The sequence below is a fragment of the Armigeres subalbatus genome, chromosome 2, assembly GCF_024139115.2.
Source record: "Armigeres subalbatus isolate Guangzhou_Male chromosome 2, GZ_Asu_2, whole genome shotgun sequence".
In the NCBI taxonomy this organism is placed as follows: domain Eukaryota; kingdom Metazoa; phylum Arthropoda; class Insecta; order Diptera; family Culicidae; genus Armigeres; species Armigeres subalbatus.
The window spans coordinates 114,247,493-114,268,407 of record NC_085140.1 but is presented as its reverse complement, the minus strand read 5'-3'; the positions used below and the strand labels follow the sequence as shown (position 1 = coordinate 114,268,407).

At 37.9% G+C, this 20,915-nt stretch overlaps 1 protein-coding gene across 2 annotated transcripts in view; it reads right to left on the bottom strand.

The window, feature by feature from the left end:
- The window catches only part of LOC134210688 (protein still life, isoform SIF type 1), a 426,260-nt gene that overhangs the window by 7,551 nt on the left and 397,794 nt on the right, over positions 1-20,915 (bottom strand). The window lies entirely within an intron of this gene.

Here is a 20,915-nt window from a genome sequence, read left to right as displayed (position 1 = left end):
CTTTTACTGGTAATGTAATCAATAAAACTAATGTAAATGCAGATCATGTAATCGTTTTCTCAATGTAATTACGCGTTGAAAATCATGCACATAAACAGAGCATGAATTAAACCGTATAAATACATCACCCTACACTTTATTGAAAACAATACTTTATTCACCCTGAAAATTCATTTATAAACAATTAAGTTTACATGATATTATGTGAACCGAAACTATAGATGGCCACTCTTGCGACGATCTCGGTAGAATATAAGCAAAACAAACAATTCCATCAAGGCAGCTGCAAATGCAGCGGGAAACCTTCGATTTCGACCACCGTCATACTAAAGTGAAGATTTTTCATTACGACTAAAAAACAGCATCCACGATGCTGCATTTCATCGGTGTACTTCATCAGGCGTTTACTTAAATCGATGGAAAAACTTCAAATTCTTGCACTTCATCCAGTCAGATATTCCCCCTTGACGGTGCGCATGCGCCTACTCAGAGCATGTAAATTTACATTACCTAGCCAGAACCCGATCACGACGGGTTCGATACTGTATGTTTGAATCGCCATAACTCAGAACCTGTTACTCTTTAGACAACATCGATTTCAAGAAGTGAAGACGGTAGAGTGGTATCAGAACGGGCTATCACTCTGCGGACCTGAGTTCGATTCTCATGTTAACCGATTTTTTTTATTTATATGGCATAAAATAGAACATGTAAATTTAAAGCAACGGATGATAAGTGATGTAAAGATAAAATGAAATGTAAATTTCTATCGTTTATCATGCTCTAATTATGTGCATGATATTTGATGTAAATGTACATGATTCGTTCGAACAGTGAAGTAGATATGTGAAAGCACTATTTCTCGGTCGACACGGATTCAATGACAAATCGAGTACCACGAAAAGGAAAAGGAAAAACAAATGAAGGAGAATGCATTGCAACACAAGCTACGCTGAAGTAGAAGAATCTCGACGAGAAATACGCGCTTCTGAAAGCAGAGTTTGATGATGATGAAGCTGGCAGTCGCCGAAACCGATGGCGCCAGAATATAGAATAGGCTCAAGGAGTTGATGGAATTTTTCGGTGGCAATCCTACCTTTTGGGACGCCGATCATATTTTTCCGTCTATTTCGATCGGCCCTAGCGTGGCTGAAACTGGTAGAAGGATGCTATTTAGGAACACTAAAATACTAACAAACCCTATGACTCAGGAAGGAATGTTTTGCCGAAACCCGTGACTGAAATAGCTAGCAAAATGAGCGTTGAGAGTGCGTGTTCAATCACAGATTGAGGGCAAGAAACACCATCCATCGTTAGATCCAAGTGCACAAACGGTCACCATAGCAGCAGCAGAACGATCTTCAACAATCAGAAGATGTGGTTAGCAGGATTTCGACTTTTCGGTTCGCTGATGAGACGAAAATCCTTTCGTGTCATCACTTTCACCTCTCACTCACTTTTCTCGTGCATTATCACAGAACAATTATACAAATTGTACGGCCGTGGCGCGATTAGAATCCAGAATATTAATACAATAACAACGTATTAACAATAACAGCCGTAGCGATCCGCTCACTCTAGCCACATCACCACGCTATCTTCAAGTAGGTATTAGGTTATTTGTGTCACATAAGCTACTACCATTTGTATTCAAGGGACGAATCAAGTATGACGCGACGTCCACTAATTTTTGAGATTTCTGACACGATTTTTGGTATACCTTGTATACTGACTATGACCGCATATTAGTCCCATATGAAAAACAAAAAACTGGCATTTGTAAGGCCGCGCATTACTCAAGTATAGGCAGCCCAATTTTCGCTAATTTATATTCGTTTTCTTCTTCTATTTGGCATGAAACTGGAAAGATTTCAAAATCTTTTTGTATGGGAATTTCAAATATTGTTTATTTGTATTTATAACACGAAGTTGACATTATAATTCGACGATGGAAAAATTAATATGTGCTAATTTTTGTTTGTTTTTAATTAATAGGAAAAAGGTTATGATGGAATTCTGAACAATCGATTTGTTTTCTAGATAAGTAATGAACGCAAAAATTTGTATCAGAAAATTGATCAATTTTTGGCGAGACAAAGTTCGCTGGGTAGCTAGTTTCGTGTAATTCCCGTAATATTGTATGTTGAAAACATAAAAATGTTCACCCTTTCTTGCTTGGATGAGGGCTCATTGACAAAGAAGTGGCTTGTCAGCTGATTCCCGTTAGTCAATTTGAAGAATTCAAGAAAAGATGGCAGCCAGTTATTCGCGTTGCCAGTGCAAGCACTCTAGGTCAGCTGTGTCTTACAATACAAACCATGTGGTATGGAGAGATCTTTCTCGTCGTTATCCATGGCGTGGTAACTAATCCACATAAACCTGGGAAGGTTACGCTCCTTTTTTGGAATGCAGCAGTAAAACCAAAAAAGGAATATCTCTCAAAGACAAGCTATTGAATGGTCTGCACCTTCTAATGTCGTTGATAACAGTGTAAAAATGTATCGCTAAGTGTGAATAAAAAAGAAGGATTGAAGGGGAAGTGGTTTCTTTACAGAAGAGATCAACCTTTGAAACCTGATGTATTTAAGATTGAGCAGGTTCACCGGCTCACCATGTTTGGAAAACTTTGTAAATAACATGAACGTGAGTCTGTGGAAAGAAGATTTTTCGGAAGCGGCCACGACTACTAAGACAGCCGTGATACAGAAGAAAAGATGGCGAAGTTGACTCCGGAGAATTGGCATCGAATGAGCTCAATACGACGAGGCGAATAATATTGAGATCCAATGTGAGTATGTTTGATTCTCTCGGCTTGATCTCGAAAATGCTCGTTCACGGTTAAATTTATTATTCGGGAACTTTCGAGAAATCTAGTTAGATGGACGTTATAACTATATAAAAGTACCCTCAGGGCACCCAATTGAAGTGATTTGGATAGGGAGTGTGAGATTGCCAACTTCCTATTGTTAACTCTCCATGAGAAAATTGCGGGCACTTCTACCCATGTATTGGGTCAATCTGGGAAACGATGGCTAGATTGCATTACAAATAGAGCAAATTTATCTCAAAACTACTCAAATTTGCTCCACTAGTTCTCACTCATGCGAGCAGAAGACGCTTCGGAGTTTGGACAACCGGTTGATAATGGATGTCGTCATTTCAAATCAATGAATTTAGAGTGTAAATACCTAGTTCTCATGGCTGTAAAACATTACGGCTCCGGAAGTCTCGGTAACCGTAATAGTGACCGAAAATGGAACTTGTCTGATCTACACAATATGGATATCAAGCATGATTTTGATAAAACTTTTTGAATATAATATTTTCATTTTTTTCTCACCTGGCCCCTAGTCCTAGTGAAACCGAAATAGTGGTCAATAATAAAACCAATTTATATGACATGTTGATGTGGAAATAACGAAATATAATTTGTTTGATCTAGATTAGCTCTAGATTTTTACGGTTTGATACTGTTGTGTTGGAACCTAATATAATTTACCTTTTCGAATAGCGCAATTCTTTATTTAGACGCCCTCCCCTGTACGCTACAGCGCTGGTTGTATTTAATGTTGGTTTCAACCATTCATTGTTTTTAGGAAATTTAGGAAATTTCTCCCTCCTCCTCCTAAATTATTATTAGATTTTTTTGGAGTTTGAAATTATTTAAAAATTCAATTAGATTTGGTTTAACTTCGTATAAACTTTATTTGAAAATACTTCAACTTCTTGAAATTTCTTCAGCAATTATTTAGTAGTTCCTTCGAGAATACCTTCTGGAAGCCCATCGAGATTTTTTGGTGAATCTATGAAGGGATTTATAAAAGTATTTTTGAAATAATTACCGCGGAAGGCAGGAGAATTTGCGAAAGAATGTCCACAGGCAAAATTTGGGTGGCAATGCCAGGAATGAAAATTGGGGGCTTTTGGATTTTTCTATGAAAGTTTCTGTGGGAATGGCTGAGAGAATTTTAAATATATATAATTTCCTGAAAGATTTTTGTGTGCATTTCACAGGAATTTGATAGTGATGAACTTATTGTTACATAAAAAATCACTTTAATAAAGACATAAAAAAAAAAAAAAACAGGAATTTGTGGAAATTTAGTGGAAATTTCTGAAGAGTTCCCGAAGTAGTTTATGAAGAATCCCTGAAGGAATTTCCGGAGGAACTTCAAGGAGTCTTTCAGGAAAAATTCCTTGAGGAAAAGCTGCTGGTCATTCTAAGGGACCATCCATAAAAATCTAAATAATACCAAGGTAGGTTTCAGAAATAATCCATGTGATAAATTCGTAATATCTCCGGAGGATTTATCTGATGAACGGAGGAGTTTTGAAAGGAATTCCTGAAGAAACTTTCGAAGAAATTATTGAAGAAACTTCCTCAGTAGGAATTCCTGGAAAAGCTTCACTTAGATTTTCTGGTGGAACATCCGTGGAACTAACTTCTGGAGAAACCTTCGGAAAAAATATGGAAGAACTTCCGTTGGAATTCCTGGAACAACTTCTAAAGGAAATGATTGAGGAATTTTCGGACGATTTTCTGGAGGAACTTCAAGAGGAATTCTAGGAGGAGTTCCTGGAAAAGTGTCCGGAGGAATTTTTGAAGAAACTTCCGGAGGAATTCCTGGAAGAACTTTCAGAGGAATTCTGATAGAACTTTCTAGGAGCTCCGGGAAGAATTCTTGGAGGATTTTTTAAAGGAATTCCCGGAAGAACTTTATAACTAATTACTGGTGGAAACTCAGAGGAATTCCTGGGAGTATATTTCAGAGGAATTCTTGGAGGAACTTTCGGAGAAATTCCTGGAGCAACTTGCGGAACAATTCCTGGAGGAACTTTCGGATGAACTCTTGGAGGAACTTCCAGAGGAATTCCTGGAGGAACTGCTGGAAGAATTCCTGGAGGAACTTCCGAAGGAATTCCTGGAAGAACGTCCGGAGGATCTTCCGGAGGAGTTCCTAGAGAAGCTTCCGGAGCAAGTCCAGTAGGAACTTCCAGAAGAATTCCTGGAGTAACTTCCTGGATGAATTTCCTGAGGGATTCCTGGAGGAACTTCCGGAGGAATTCCTAGAGGATATTCCGGAGGAACTCTTGTAGGCACTTCCAGAGGAATTCCTAGAGGAAATTCTGGAGGAATTCTTGGAGGAACTTCCGGAGGAATTTTTGGAGGAACTTCAGGAGGAATTCCTAGAAGAAACCCCTTAGGAACTCCCTGAGGAATTCCTGGATGAATTTGCAGAGGAATTCCTTTAGGAACTTCCAGAGGAATTCCTGGAGCAACCTCCTGAGGAATTCCTGGAGGAACTTCCAGAGGAATTCCTGGAGGAACTTCCAGAGGAATTTCTGGAGGAACTTCCAGAGGAATTTCTGGAGGAACTTCCAGAGGAATTTCTGGAGGAACTTCCAGAGGAATTCCTGGAGAAACTTCTGGAAGAATTCCTAGGTGAACTTCCGAAGGAATTCCTGGAGTAACATGAAGAAATTCTTGGAGGAACTTCCGGAGGAATTCTTGAAAGAACTCCTGGAGAATCTTCCAAAGGAATTCCTGGAGGAACTTCCGGAGGAATTCCAGGAGGAACTACCGGAATATTTTCTTGAGGAACTTCCGGAGGCATTTCTGCAGGAACTTCTTGAGGCATTCCCGTAGGAACGTCCAGAGGCATTCCTGGAGGTATTCCTGGAGGAACTTCCGAAGGAATCCCAGGAGGAACTACCGGAAGATCTTTTTGAGGAACTTCCGGAGGCATTTCTGCAGGAACTTTTTGAGAAATTCCGGAAAACTTTTGACGCTTGAAATTTTTGCTCGCCGACTCACGCCGCTGGCTAAAACTAATCTATTATGCCGCCGCCGGTAAAATTTTTATTGACGCACAGGTCTAGAAAATGTCACAATAATTTTCCATAGAAATTGAGAATTTCCAGGGGAAATTTAGAAGAAACTGTTATGGAAATTTGAAGATTTTTTTCCGTGAAAGTCAAAAAGAACGTTTCATAAAAATTAAAAAAAACTTCCGTTTCTTGAAAAAAATCTTTTCGTGGATTTTTTTTATATTTCCGTAGATATGCATAAAAATGTTCTGTATAACTTAAGAAGATTTTCAGTGCATACACTTGGTATAGGGCAGAGGTTCCCAAACTGTGGGTCGCGACCCCCAGGGGGATCGTGGGCTGTTCAGTGGTGGGTCGCGAAAGACAAATCTTAATTCATAGTTTTGTTACTATTTTGTCCCACAAATCTATTCCATATTTTGTCTAACTAATGATTGGATGATTAAAGAACAACAAACCTGATGAGGTCAATGGCCTTTTTTTGTTATACGATATTTGGGCAAATAGAAAGAATTCTTATACAATCCAAATGTAAGCCCCGAGCCCAATCCAAAATCAATCCTAATCCAATTCAAATCCGATCTCATTCAAGTCCAAATCTATTTAAAGTCCAATCCAAATCTAATTCAAATCCAATCCAAATCTAATTCAAATCCAATCCAAATCTAATTCAAATCCAATCCTCATCAAATCGAAATCCAATTCAAATTCAATCTGAAGAAATTTCAAATCCAATCCAAATCCAATCTAAATTCTATCCAAATCTAATCCGCATCCAATCCAAAAAATTTGCGGATTTTTGACAAATACAATAATGGGATATAAGCAATTTATTATAATTTGTCCAATCTAACGCGAACTCATTGTTATCCAATTTCACAAAACCAATGGATTTGGTACCTGGTGCTGGTGGGTCGAAAGCAATATGGGATTCAGCTAGGTGGGTCGCATATCCAAAAGTTTGGGAACCTCTGGTATAGGGCACTGCACGGGCTGCTTTGTTTCTTTCTCGCTGCAAAGAAATTAGAAAACAACAAAGCCAGTAAATGCCCCATTGGGCACTGCATGGAAAAATCTTTTTCTCCTTCGTTCTTCATAAATTTTGACATTTACTGGCGTTGTTGTTTTCTCATTTCTTTGCAGCGAGAAAGAGACAAAGTAGCCCGTGCAGTGCCCTATAAAATGCGAAACAAAGATGGAAGGGGATGAAAACCAAGGCTCTTTCGTATCCTGATGAAAACCCTCAAAAAGTAGTACTCGCATTTGAGTCATCCCTCATCTAATAAGAATGCGATAACCGACAGCTACGTACAACTGATAGCACGAATAAATTGATGGAGACGCGTGGTCATTCGCATGACCACATGTAGAAGAGCTTTATTCGATTGTTAACCCTTAAATGCGCAATGTTGTTTTAAAACAACAAACCGAAAATACGTTTAATGTTAATGATTTCAATGGTTGTTTACGTTAAAAATATTTCCGACGATTTCTAAAAAAATCGCCTTGCGCCTTTAAGGGTTAATGAGTGGTCGAAGAGGGCTAATATGAAAGGCAAATGTAATCTGCGACAAATTTGGGTTTCAGGTAGGTAATTGAGTCTGTAAAGCTGCTGATCAGCTCCTCCAGTGCGTTGAAGTTGAAGGGAAAGCAATCAAGGAAAATCAGAGGGTAAAGGCAAACTGGCATATTACAACTGGAATTCCAGGCAACAGATTTATCATCAGTGTTAAAAGATATTTACAAAGGGCCAGTGGCGTAGCCAGAAAATTGGTCTGGGGGGGGGGGTTTATGCCCAAACCCATCCCCGTGGCTACGCCTCTGCACATGGCTACTAAAAAAGACACTTTATTATTATTATTATCTTTATTTAAGAGGCTTTCAGCCCTTGGCTTGCTCATGGCTGCAGTCAAATCTTTGCTAAGCTTAGCTACTTGTTAAAAGGAAATCGAAATTTAATTTTCAAGAAGATAAGCGATTGTCTTCTTTTCAATACGATGAAATTCTCCAGAACTAAAACCGCTCAGTAAGTTCATCTTGAATGTTCGGAAACTGTAAACACATTTTCAGATTAGTTTTTTACTTGAAATGCAACACATTCCATTTGCGCTCCCTAAGTTGAATAAAAGTGGAAGCAGATTTTTGCTTAGGAAAATAGCAAAATATTCCTATTGGAAGCTACTAAATACTTTACTACTAAGGAAAACAAGATTAATTTGGACCACTAATTAAATTTTACTATATTTAGTACATTTAATAGCTGAACTGTGAATAAATGAGAAACATTTGTGCACACATTTCTTCATTTATTCTAAATAGATTTTTTTTTGCAAATATACAAAAATATCCAAAAGACTTTCTTTGTGATTAATGCAGTGGTGACGAAGACAAGTCAGTGTAGTTTTTGCTTACTTTTTTATATTCATAGCTAACTTGAGATCATGACAATCTAACCACTCCTCAACAAATAACTAATGTTCTACTTACATTTTTCAGTGAAGCACTCGTCCTCATGTTTCATGCAATCTTTTTCAGTGACGTTTACTTAGGATTATTTTTTTTACATGTGTTAACATTTTTGTATTATATATTTCTATGTTGTTTCGCTTTTTTAATCATGTTTTGTGAAGCACTCTTTCAATCAACTACTAACAAAAAACAAAGCTTTGAGTTTCTTTTCACGTTTATGTGTGGAAACAGAATATTTTTTAGCATGTTAATTTAGTAATTGAACCAAACAATACATCTACTGGAATAAGTTTACGGTAAACAGAAAGCTATAGTAAGGGACTCGTCAAAAGCAACATCACACACGTAATAAAAAGAAAACCTGAGACCGACCGACAGATGGGTTGTTGTGCAGGGGAACAGTCGTTCAACTAAAACCATTAGGAACATAATGCAGAAATATGAAGTACGGGGTCAACGGAAATCACGACAGTGGCGTCAATTGTTACAATAAGCGAGTCTAGTTATCAACTAAGGGAAGAAGAAACGCAAAAAGACGGAAAAAAGGTGTGTTAACCATTCGACACTTTTCGTATTACCGGATAAGCCCATATCGAGGAAGGTTCGACTGTTGTGCTCGCCGTCGGAGCAACTGGTTTAGTGTGTTTGTTTAAGTAAGTGATATTAGTCATTAGAGAGCACCACAGGAAAGTTGCTTGAAAAAAACGCAACTATTCGAAACAATTCGAACGGGGTAACTGCTTTCAGCACGAGATGCTGCTGTTCGATGGAGTTGAACTGGTTCCTGGTATGAATATCATACGCACTAGACGGTTAACAGTTTTTCGCTTGATTATGATTTAATTTAATAGTCTTGTTGCTGTACAAATTACTTCGGTCTAAGGGTAAATATGGTAGGATTAAAACGTGAAAACGTATAAAAAGTTACTACTTAAATCCAAAAAAGGGCACGATCTCGCTTTATCATTTAATTTTGCCTTACCCGCTTTTTCGATTTTAAAATGGAAGAATTTTTCTAAAAAAATATTTCGTAGATTGAATCAGCTAGCTTTTATCTCGATTTGTTTTTAAATACGACCTTTATTTGTTATGATTAAGTATTAGTAGAAAAATTCCTTTCCTTTCCAGCATCTTTAAACAACCTCCATCGACAAAATAACAATCTGATCTCTGTACTAATATCACCAAATTAAGGATTGTTTATGGATAAAGTTTGAAATATTTCTTCTTAATTTTGTTTAAACGTTTCTATTCATTTTTTCTGGTATAAACAACGAGTTTTGATATCGATTTGTCCTTTCTTTAAATTCAATATTTATCTATAATTAGTGTTTATTAAAATCGTTAATATAATTTCAATACTAGTAATATAAGTACGTCGCTTACAAGATAATTGGCACAAAATCACAACTTTTATATAAAATATTGTTTTTGTATTACACTTTCTTTCAACTGGATCTTACGTCGTTCGTTCAAAAAACATACTCTGCACCGAACCATTTCCTGTTTCGGTTGGTTGCTCGGAACATAACAGTGTCGCAAGAAAGGAAATCATAAAACATGCTGCAAACGGTTCGTCCCTTACGCCGTCATAATGTCATTGAGTCGCCTCGAGTAGAGTCAGTGTGGGTTGTCAGTGGAATAATGTTAATGTAGGCTAGCTAGAGACTGGGAGTAGTGTTGCCGCGTCCACCGAGGGTCGTGGAGTCTTTTCGTGTGATTCTCCCGCTATGTAGGACTAGACTGGTTAACGTTCACCTCTATAACACCTGTATTAGTTTGGATTTGTTGCTGTATGCCTAGCTGCTATATGTTAAGCGAATGTCAGCTGCCCTTCGTGGTTTCTTTCATGTTATAAATGTTGTATAATTCTGTCTGAGTAATTGGTTTTATTTGCTATTCTGTTGTTCTTTCATATATGTATATTCATCCTACTAGTTGATCTACTGCTGTTAAAATGTTCTTACAAGACATTAATACTAGTTTGCTTCTGGTTGGATTATTTGTTTACTGTATAAATGTTATGGTATCTCAGGTCGACACTCTATGTGTAATCTCTATTGGTTTTGTCCTATGTCTTGTTCTGTGTGTGATTCATTACTCGCGCTTATTAGATTTATTTAAGATTGAATAATGATTCGTATACAATACAGGGCCTAATTGTTGTTTTACTAACTAGATTCATAATTCAGTAATAAATTTTAAAAAATATTCAGGAGATTGCAATAAGAAAAAATGGCGTTTGCAACAATCAAGGTTTGTTGGAAATTAGAAACAGGACGAGAAATAACGCACATAGCAGGAAATTATCGCAAAACGAGTACAAAAATTACGGACCTACCTTCCCGTACAATTTTTAATGTCAAATAAAATCTACATCACCTCCTTTCATGTGACATCAGTTACCAGTCACCTTGTATTCTTGAACATAAATCCAAGTTTCACACCGTGTATTCGCGATATTTTAAAAACGACATCCGTGTGGAAAATTGTGGTCTGAGTAGACGACATGTCAAGTTTTAAGTAAATTTGCATTATACTCCTCTGGAAGAAGCCAAATTTAAAAAAATCATGGTAATCAAAGAGATCGAGATCTTATTTTTAAATTATTCATTGATGGAAACTAGCCAGCTAATAAAAACCGTTTGCAACACGATTCTTCACCAGAGGCATTTACCGTTTAGGAATTGAATTTTATTCCTACCATCAAAGTCCAATATCATGCAAAAGATTTAACGAGACTGTTGACATCGTTTTATTCTCTCAAATGAGAATTGGAATCATTACCGTTTGAGAATGATTCAGCAAAGCAATGGTATTCCGCTTTAATAGCATGTCAATTGCAGCACTCGAATTGATGAAAGGGGCAATCTTTTTTTAATGTCCAAAAGGACGTGACCAATGGTAAAAAATCTGCGACACGAAACAAGTACAATAAAACCTGAAAATTAGTCACAAGCTCCATTTGTGAATTCTTAGTAGGATGCTGTTCAATATTTGCTAGATTTTCTATCTATCTAACTGTATAACAGTTATGCTTTTGTGAACAGACTAGCCCTAGCAGCACACATGTTCCACATAACGTACTGCAGCTAATATGTGACCACAATCAGTCATAGTGAAGCTCCTGCAACCATTTTTGTCTGGTTTATACTACTCAATTTTTAAGTAACAATTATGAATTGATCCTTCTCGTTAAAATGATTGGCTAAATAGATTTTTTTCACTTTCTTAGGATGAAATACGCTAAAGAACTAATAATTCCATATTAGAGACGTTAGGATTGACTTGTGAGACTGAAAAACTAAAATAGAAAAAAGTACTGCCGCTTTCAAAAATATGTATTTTTTGAGAAAGTTGTCCCTAAATAAGTAAAAGAATCATGTGATTTTTTGACAGGAAACGTCAATTATTCAACATGCTTGAGACTAGACTAGAAGTAAAACATTTTCTCGATGTCAGCAACCATTTTTCCTGTCGGTATGCGTTACTTACGGAATTATGTACCGGAATATTTTACCGGTAGCAAAATCACAACTGATATTAGTTGATGTGGGAATGCATCATTTGCATACAAATCCACCATTTTTTTTCTATAATCAGTTTTTTTTTAATTTTGTAAAACTTGTTTATTTTTCTAATGCATTTTTTTTAATGAATTTTTGGATTTGGTCTCAGTTAAAATAGATTTCAGATATGAAGTAATATCAATACCCCTAAAAACCCAATAAGGAAGAAATAAAAATAAATATTTAATAACAGTAATAAGCAGAATCTCTTAAAGGAGGGGCCAAACATATGGGAATAGTAAACACTCACGATTGGGTGAAAAGTTCGTATTGATGTAATTGGTTTGGAGTGTAATCAGATAAGTCAAATCCACGTTTGAGCGTTTTGAAAATTTGTAATTGAACTCATCAGTTACAGAACAATAGAAATTACAAAGCACTAGGGTTCAGTTTGCATTTTGCCGTCGTTGCAAGCGAAAAGTTGTCTACGTGTGATAATAGGTTCGGTAGGTAGATACCAAACAGAAGATTTCAGTGCAATTCCGATTTCCGCCCCCCGTCCAACACTGATGTAAAACTTATGGAAACTGTTTACAAAACAAAACGTCGGAAAACAGATCTTTATGTGTGAAATTCACCTTGTCGGATGCACGACGCGTTACGAAATAATCGTGAGCCACGAAAGTTTCATTATTCGAACGGAAAGACTGCGGAAGTTCCTATGATTGTTGCGGAAGTAACATCCAGTACGTTAGGAAGTTTCATTTTCTACCATTTTTTGAGCCTCGATCATTTGTACATATATCTATGAGTGTACGAGGTGTCTTTATAGACCGCCGTCGCTGAAAATTGCAAAACATAAAGTGGAGATTTTTTATGATGGCCTGAAAAGTAAATACTTCGAGTGCTAAAAGGAAAGACATAGCAAAGATGCATGTCCTCAGCGAAATAAATGGATTCAATGGATGCCCAAGAAATTGTCAATTAAGTTTGCGGGAGTAGTCTTAAGAAAGTTTTAAGGAGGAAACTATCGAAGTTCTGGACGAAGAGATGCGGCAATCTGTGGAAAAGGAACAAAAGGACTCAACGAAAATAGTGTTTAAAAATAAAACGGACCAATTGTGATACGAGGGTAAAGGAATTATAAATTACACGAAAAAAAGAGAAAATGTAGCGGGAATACGCTGAAGAACAACGTAAGAAGAAGGAGGAGGATTTGCAAGAACAAGCGAAGTAAGCAGCTCGTAAAAACACACGAAAAAATGCAATGTAATTTAACTACTTTGATGTTTAGTAAGTAAATTGGCTCCGTAGAGTTCTATATAGAACAAATGAGCCTCAAATCAACACATTAGATTAAAACCAGTAGGATAATTGATCTGATAGTCGTGGGTATTCCTATAGTTGCGGTAGTGAAGTTTTTTTTTCCAAATATACACAATAAACGCAGCAACCCTATTATATGTCAATTAGTTGACCTGTCATTACGTGAAGAAGAGGAAAACAGTTTATGATTTCCAAAAATACTTTTATTTGTTCCGTGCTTTTATTTATTTCCTGCTCCCTATTGCCATAGTTGCGAGCCCCGAATGAAAAAAAATGGGATTAGTAACTATAGGAATACGATTTAGAAAATATCGCAGCTATTGGACCAATGCACCAATTATTGGAGGATTCATTTTAGGTTTACAATGAAGGGAGCTTTAGAATACTTTCTACTCAAAATGTAAATGATGACTTTTCGAATTCACCAATAAGGTAAGCAAAATAATGTATAATTTGTGTGCAAGTGAACAAACAGTGGTAGAACATGCTTAGTTTCTTCAATATTGGGTCAATTATCCTGCAATCAGTACATTTGAAACAAACAAAGTAGAGGATACTGGACAGTGGACACACATGATCCCCACTTTTTGTTTAGGACATTTCTTGATGCATAAATTTAAACACTTTTTGATGAACTTGACAGACAATTTAATTAGCTGTTCAAAACATCATTGATAGCAAATATGTTTTCCTGAAAGTTATCAACATATCGATTTTGTCAAAAGATAGAAAATTAGGCCTTTTCAAAACTTGCGGGAGACTTGAACCCCATATAGGGGAGAATTGATCCCTTTATGAGCTGAACATAAGGCCAAATAAACTATATTCAAATCCTAACAATTCGTCATTGTCCAACGTGAAAACAGTCTTGCGAATATAAAATACAATAATATCCCGGTTTTATCACCCCATTTTCTCATATGACAAAATCGATTTTTTTTAAATTTTTTTATTTGTATCACAAGTGTGATCCAGTTATGCCTTGGAAAGATAAAATACGTGAACGGAACCCGCTATTTCTTGTCAAAAAGGCTTACGAATTTCTTGACAGGTACTCAGAAATGATTCATAATAAACCACAGGGGGTGAAATTTATTTCATGAAAATCATTATTGTTTGCAATATTTTTTTAAATAATAAAAAGAAAAATTAAAATTTTCAAAAAAATTTGGGATGACAAAATATGGTCGAAAACGTGATAAAATCGGGTCAAAAACGTAATAAAATCGGGGGTAGACATAATCGGGGACTGACAAAATCGGGTCAATACTGTATTTTGGTAATAAGTAAGGCAAGTATTTTTGAACAGTGATAGATAGAACAAAGTAGGCATGCATTAAAATACAGTGGTCACTGGTCATTAGACTGGCCCAGGAAAGAAAAAGTTGTCTAATTCCACGGGGCACCCCCCAGGATTGTATCTTCGGGTGAGAAAATCAATCTCTCAAAATTTCAGCTTAATCGCTTGTTGCATAAGCTGGCGCATCTGATTTGAAGTTTGTATGGGGATTTCTGCCAAAATATATAGGAAAATACACCTCCTTCATTCATTAGATCTGGTAATTGGTTCTGATTGCTCGATTGAGCTCAGAATTGCAAAAAGGGCAGTTGGTATGTTACAGAACAATTTCACAGAACATCATGATGATTAAATGAACTTTTATATAGGTTTCGGCTGATGCGATTCGATCAAAAACCCAAAAATACACAAATCAGCTCCTAATAAATCAGCCGAAAATTATATAAAAGTTCATTTAATCATCATGCAATGTTCTGTGAAATTGTTCTGTAGCATACCAACTGCCGTTTTTGCAATTCTGAGGTCAATCGAGCAATCAGAACCAATTTCCAGATCAAATGAGTGACGGAGGTGTACAAACTTCATACAAATCCCATACAAACTTCAAATCAAATGCGCCAGCTTATGCAACAAGCGATTGAGCTGAAATTTTCAGAGATTGATTTTCTCACCCAAAGACACAATTCTGGGGGGTGCCCCGTGGAATTCGACAACATTTTTTTCTCCCCATAGTAATCTGGGCCAGTCTACTGGTCATATTACAACAACCATGATTCTTCCAAAAAGCTCTTTTTTTGTACAGGGTGCGGCAGAAAATAATGCGAAAATTGGTTCTATTTCTTATAAATCCCATTTGAACTGCTTCAAGCAATAATCTTAACATTTTCGAGGTCCGTTATCATTATAAGGTCTTTTCAAACAAATTTACTGAATGTGTGCTTTATTTTTATTAATAGTATCCTCAAGACGACGCTGGAGCTAGAACACGCCTTTTGAACCTAGTCCTCCGACATCAACTGCCATGTGCATTGTGCATGTTATTGCTGACAGCACAACTTGTTTCACTACTGAACATTTTACTGTGTTCCAACTATTCGAAAAGAAACAATATTTGCGTATGTGCCATCAAATATAACTCTCTTGCAATCTAAAAAGCGCAAGAGGTGGAGCCTACGGAAACATCCTTTGATTGCAGTAAAATTGCAATGATGTTGCAAGATACTACAGCGGAAAAAAGTAAAATTAAAATAAAAAACTGGATTCGATTCATGGATCTTGTGATTGACAGTCCTTCACTCTATCACAGCACCACTCAACACTTGGAAGGGACTGCATGTTGACTCACCATAAAAACCATACGATTATGAAGTTTTGTACTCGGGTTTTCTGTTACTTGATTGCACCATCACCGGAAAAAATGTGAGTTGTCAAAACGTTGAACAATACTAAATCAAACATGAAGACACACTCGACTTATCTGCAACTTAATTTAAACAAACAAATACATTTTGAAAGACGCATTGAACGCATACATGGTCAAAAATATGCAACTTAATGATTTTGTTTCGTGTTTGCAACATAAAGTGCAGTATTCTTTGGTTGTTTGTTTCCAAATGTCAAACACGTACTGAATTGCAATGTTAATGAAACATTGATCACTACTTGAACGTTTTTGACATCTCGATGCAACTTTTTCGTGCTTTGATGTTTTTTCCAATGCCTTTAAAGAAATTGAATAGAAACAAAGTGCTTTTTGGAAGATGTTGCGTGTGCTACTTGGGACGTTAGGATCTTTACACAAGAGTGGATGTTTTGCAGGCTCGTGCTTCAACATACGCCCCAATAGTATAACCCAAAAGATAAAGATCCAGACTGCTAGGGGGCCACAAATCTTTCGACCAAAAATTCATTTTGATCTTCAGCCATTGTTGGGTCGATTGGACGTGCGACATGGCACTCCATCATGCCGTAGGACAACGTTTTGATCCTCGGAGAATTTGGCCTTCCCCCAGGGAAGCACTTGGTCCTTTAAAATACCGATAAATAATTCGATGAAAACAGGCGGCAGTTTCAAACCGTTCGACGCCCCAAAGCCAAACATCATGACACCAGTTGGAATTTAAACTTTACTTTCTTCAGAACTTCCACAATTTTCTTCGGTGAAATAAACCGGTCCGTGCGGCCGTTGGCGTCAGCATCGATGCTGAAAAGCTTTTCGCGTCGGAAAAAAGGATTATATTTTTTTCTTTCTTCAACAAAGAAAGCAATCTTTTTGAACGAGTCACTCGTAGTTCATATACCCGGTCCGTAATCAAGTGGCGTTTCACTTAAGCTTTGGGAGGTACATGCAAGTGTTTTTTGATGGTTTTCGCATAAATTTCTCAGAAATTTTGACATCATTGGCAAATTTTCTGATGGAACGCACCAGGTTGCGACTAATCTTTCCACGAGCCGATTTGATCGCGTTTGGAGCACGGACGTCCACTTCCCGGCTTCCGCTACTTACACCCATCATGCAGAGACATTTTAAGGCGACCAAAAGACATCCTACCACCATAGCAGTCTCATTCGGCGTCTTCTGGGCGAGCAACAAACTAGTAATCACTTCTTTTGCGTTCATTTTTACAAATTTACAATACAACAATTACAATCTCTCGGTGCGGCTTTTGAAAGTAAACATAAACAAATATACTTTCAACAGAAATTAGTCACTAGCTACTCGAATTAACCCAATATTCAAGTTTAAACATTTTCGCATTGTTGTAACTTTGTAACTTTGTAACTTTATAACGTATCTTTGTAACTTTTAAACCTAATTATCCTGTCTCTAAATTGAAAATTGGCCACACCTCAAAATTCACGATGAATAGAATTCATGGTTAATCTTTTATATAAATAAAAATTAGCAAAGTTTCCTCCATAATCAATTCGTTTTTGGTATCCGTAAGGTTTGTATGCAAAAAACTGGTGAATTTGACGGGGGGAGGTAAAAAACGGTGAATACAACTTTGGATCAGTTAGGATCAGTGGTTGAGGAAAAAGAAACTATAGTATGGAAATTGATCCAGAGTGCGGTGCTGCCAATATTTCATTACTTTATAATCGGAATTCAGCCAAATCACACCATTTCCATTTGTTTGCCAAAGTTTTTGTGTAACAGATTCAATAAATTACAAATCGCATCGGACATCGTTCAACACCATAACTGAGGATATCCTACAATAAATGTACGCATATTTTGACATAATATACTTTCCGCTTTCCTTTTGAGAACAAACATCCAGGCAAAGCTGGGTATTTTTTGCTAGTTGTAAATGAATTGTTGGATGAGCCTACTGATAAATAATCTTTAGGAAGACAGAACAAGAAGACTGACGATGAAACACATTGAAAATAGAGATTGTAAGTAAACTTGCCCTAGTGCTTTTCTAGAATGTTTCCGTTGGAAAATTAATTTACTTTGAATTGTAAAATCAATTTTAATATAGATACAGTACATCGGCTCCGTAAAGCTCTAGAGCGTTTGAGCCTTTCAGATAAAGAAGTTAAAAAAAATAATTCGGGCAAATTTTCCATTTCAAAGAGTTTTTACGTGTAAATGCCAAAGATCATGTTCGAACTAATAGTGATGAGAAATGAATTGGGATTTTTTTTGTGAACAAATACTTTAATGAAATTCAACAAAAGTTGCAACACATGTTTTCTTATTTCAATCTCTTGGTTTTTCAATCATAATTATCGTCATACCATACCTGAACTTGAAGACATAAGTAACCGAATCGTGACTCTTTAAAGAAATATTTTTTTTCCGGACGCGAACTTAGCAATAGTTTTTATTTTGGAAATCGCTATTATGTGCAGAACGATGCTGCCTGTTCAGTGGGTTTCTATACCTTTATTATTGTTGTTTTGATTACAGTTATATCTTTTGATTTTGCTGCTACGAAGCTTGATTTGCTGTTTTGTTTTTGATTTATTTTTCTGCTATGTCGATCAGTGTACGTACGTTTCTGTCAAACGCTGTTCAATGGGGCAGCTTGATCTTACTTGAAGTCCTACTTGTTCAACACTTTTATCAAGCTACTTTAACCTACGTCAAGTTGATCAATCAACGCTCATTTCGTTGTTTGTTTCAGTTTTGAATCTCGTGACGAATCCTGTTATATAGTTGAGATAAAGCTTTGAGCATTTATTAAAGCGTTTGATTGATATTGACCTAGAATTTTGTTACAGTAACAATTTTGTAATTAGATATTCGAACTGTGATAAACATGTAGCTCAGACTCATTCTTGATGAATAATCACTGTTCCAAATTTCAAGGTCAGATCGCATCCCAGTTGGGTAGGCCAACTCTTACGTACACTGATCCATTAGGTTCTATTTTTGTTGATTATATTTTTTTTTGATTATTACTGTTTATTTATTCTGCATTTATGTTTGCATTTGATGTTTGCTTGTCCCTATAGGTAGAATGGTTAAGTTGTGTTAGATTATGACATCCATCGGTTGATTTACTGAGAGGTTTTATTTTCCATTAGGTTACACGCGAACCGTACTCGAGTTGCTATCGTTGTGTTAAAAAGATAATCCGTACCATTGTTTGAGCTGCGTTAAAAAAAACTAGATATTTATAACAAACGGTCCACCAACGGTTTCTGCGACTTCGCGGACACCTCTGAATATTGCTTTGACTCGACTCTTCAAGATCACGCCACGATCGCGGGATAGATGAACACAAACGGGTAACCGGGCTTAGACATGAATCTCATCGTGATCGAACGAACCCTGCTTGTCGAAGCTGGCCTGGTGGTACAGCTTGGCTCGGGACGATTTCTTCCGCGCACGACTTTGCCGTGCGCGGGCTTTTTGTTATGGAGGCTTCATGTCCTGCTGCATGATGCACTCCATACAAGAAGCGTAGACCGGCTGGTGCTGCTGTGGCAGCGGCTGAGGCTTGCGGTGGTGATGATCGTGATCGATACGGGCGTAGTGAAGGCTGGGGCTCTGACCGTAGTCAAGGAAGGTGGAACTGTCGACAGAGCGGGACGGAGTTAGACGATACGTACGTTGCGGAGACGAGCTACGGCTGTAACTTTTGGGAATGGGCATGGGGCCACGGTTGTGGTAACGTTCGGGGGACGGAACTCGACTGTAGAAGCGCTGAGGGGAGACTCCGCCACGACTGCTGTGACGTTGTGGGGATTGGGCTCGAGAATGACGTTGCGGTGACGGGCCACGACTGAAGCTTTGCTGGGGTGATAGACCGTAGCCGTAGTATTGCTGCTGGGGAGGAGATTGATTTCTGTAGTAGCGTTGTGGCGAAGGACCCCGGCTGTAGTTTCTCTGGGGAGATGGTCCTCGACTGTAGTTTCGCTGGGGAGAAGTACTCCGACTGTAGTTGCGCTGAGGGGAAGCCCCCCGACTGTAGTTCCGTTGGGGTGACGGGCCACGGCTGAAGGAACTTTGTGGAGAGATACCCTTGAAGGAAGATTGAGGCGACAACGACAGACCACGGGTGACAGAAGCTTGAGGTGAAAGGCCACGGGCATAATAACGATTGGGTGAGGTGTCACGGCTGTAGCCGTTCGCTGGCGAACTGCTGCGGCTGATTGACTTACGTTCCGAGGAAAGACTGTGACGTTTCTTATTCTCTATGGAAGACGTATCAAAACTAGTGTTGGGTGAATAGCCACAGGTATCGTAACTATCTACGGATTTTTTACGGTCGGTGCTTCCCACCGAAGCACTTCGTTTAGCTCGTCGATGTCGTTCTTCTTTGGTATTTTGGTAGATATGAGGATAGTCTTTCTCAACACCCAGATATTCATTGGACATAGAAAGGTAACAACGATTGGACGATTGGTATTGCTCATAGTCGGAGGACAAGTTGGGATCGGTTTTGGAAGCAGTACTGTCGGAGCTCTCGGATGGTTTACTAACGCTGGGACTGGAAGACCGTTTAAGGATTCCACTAACTACAGCTCCATTCGCATTCTTCTTTTTAAGGATGCTTTCGCCGGCCTTTTTGTTCGGGTTCGGGCTGGAGGACCTCCTTGCCCGGTCCGGACTTTTCTCAATTCGCACGTTTCGTTCGATATCGATGCTATTCCTGGGAGATTTTATTTTGATTATTTTAATGGGGCTCTTTTCTCGTTCAACGTTTTTACCGCGTTTAGGGGATTTAGATTTTTCTATGTTTGGACTGGCCGAGGCATCTGGCGAAGAGTTTGTTGATGATGCACTCAGCGTGTTCCGCGATTCGTGTGGTTCCGACTCTTGCTTCGGGGAATTGATTTCTGGTGGAGGGGGTGAAGGAAAGTCTTCCAGTGTGAAATGCTTTCCTTCATTCCTCGGAGAGCTTGAATCGGATTTACTTTCGTCGACAGATTTAGGAGATTTGCACGAGTTAGAATCATTGGACTGGGAGTAGATTGTAGTGACTGTGTTGTGTGTGGCAGTCGTGGTCATGGTCGTGTTCGTT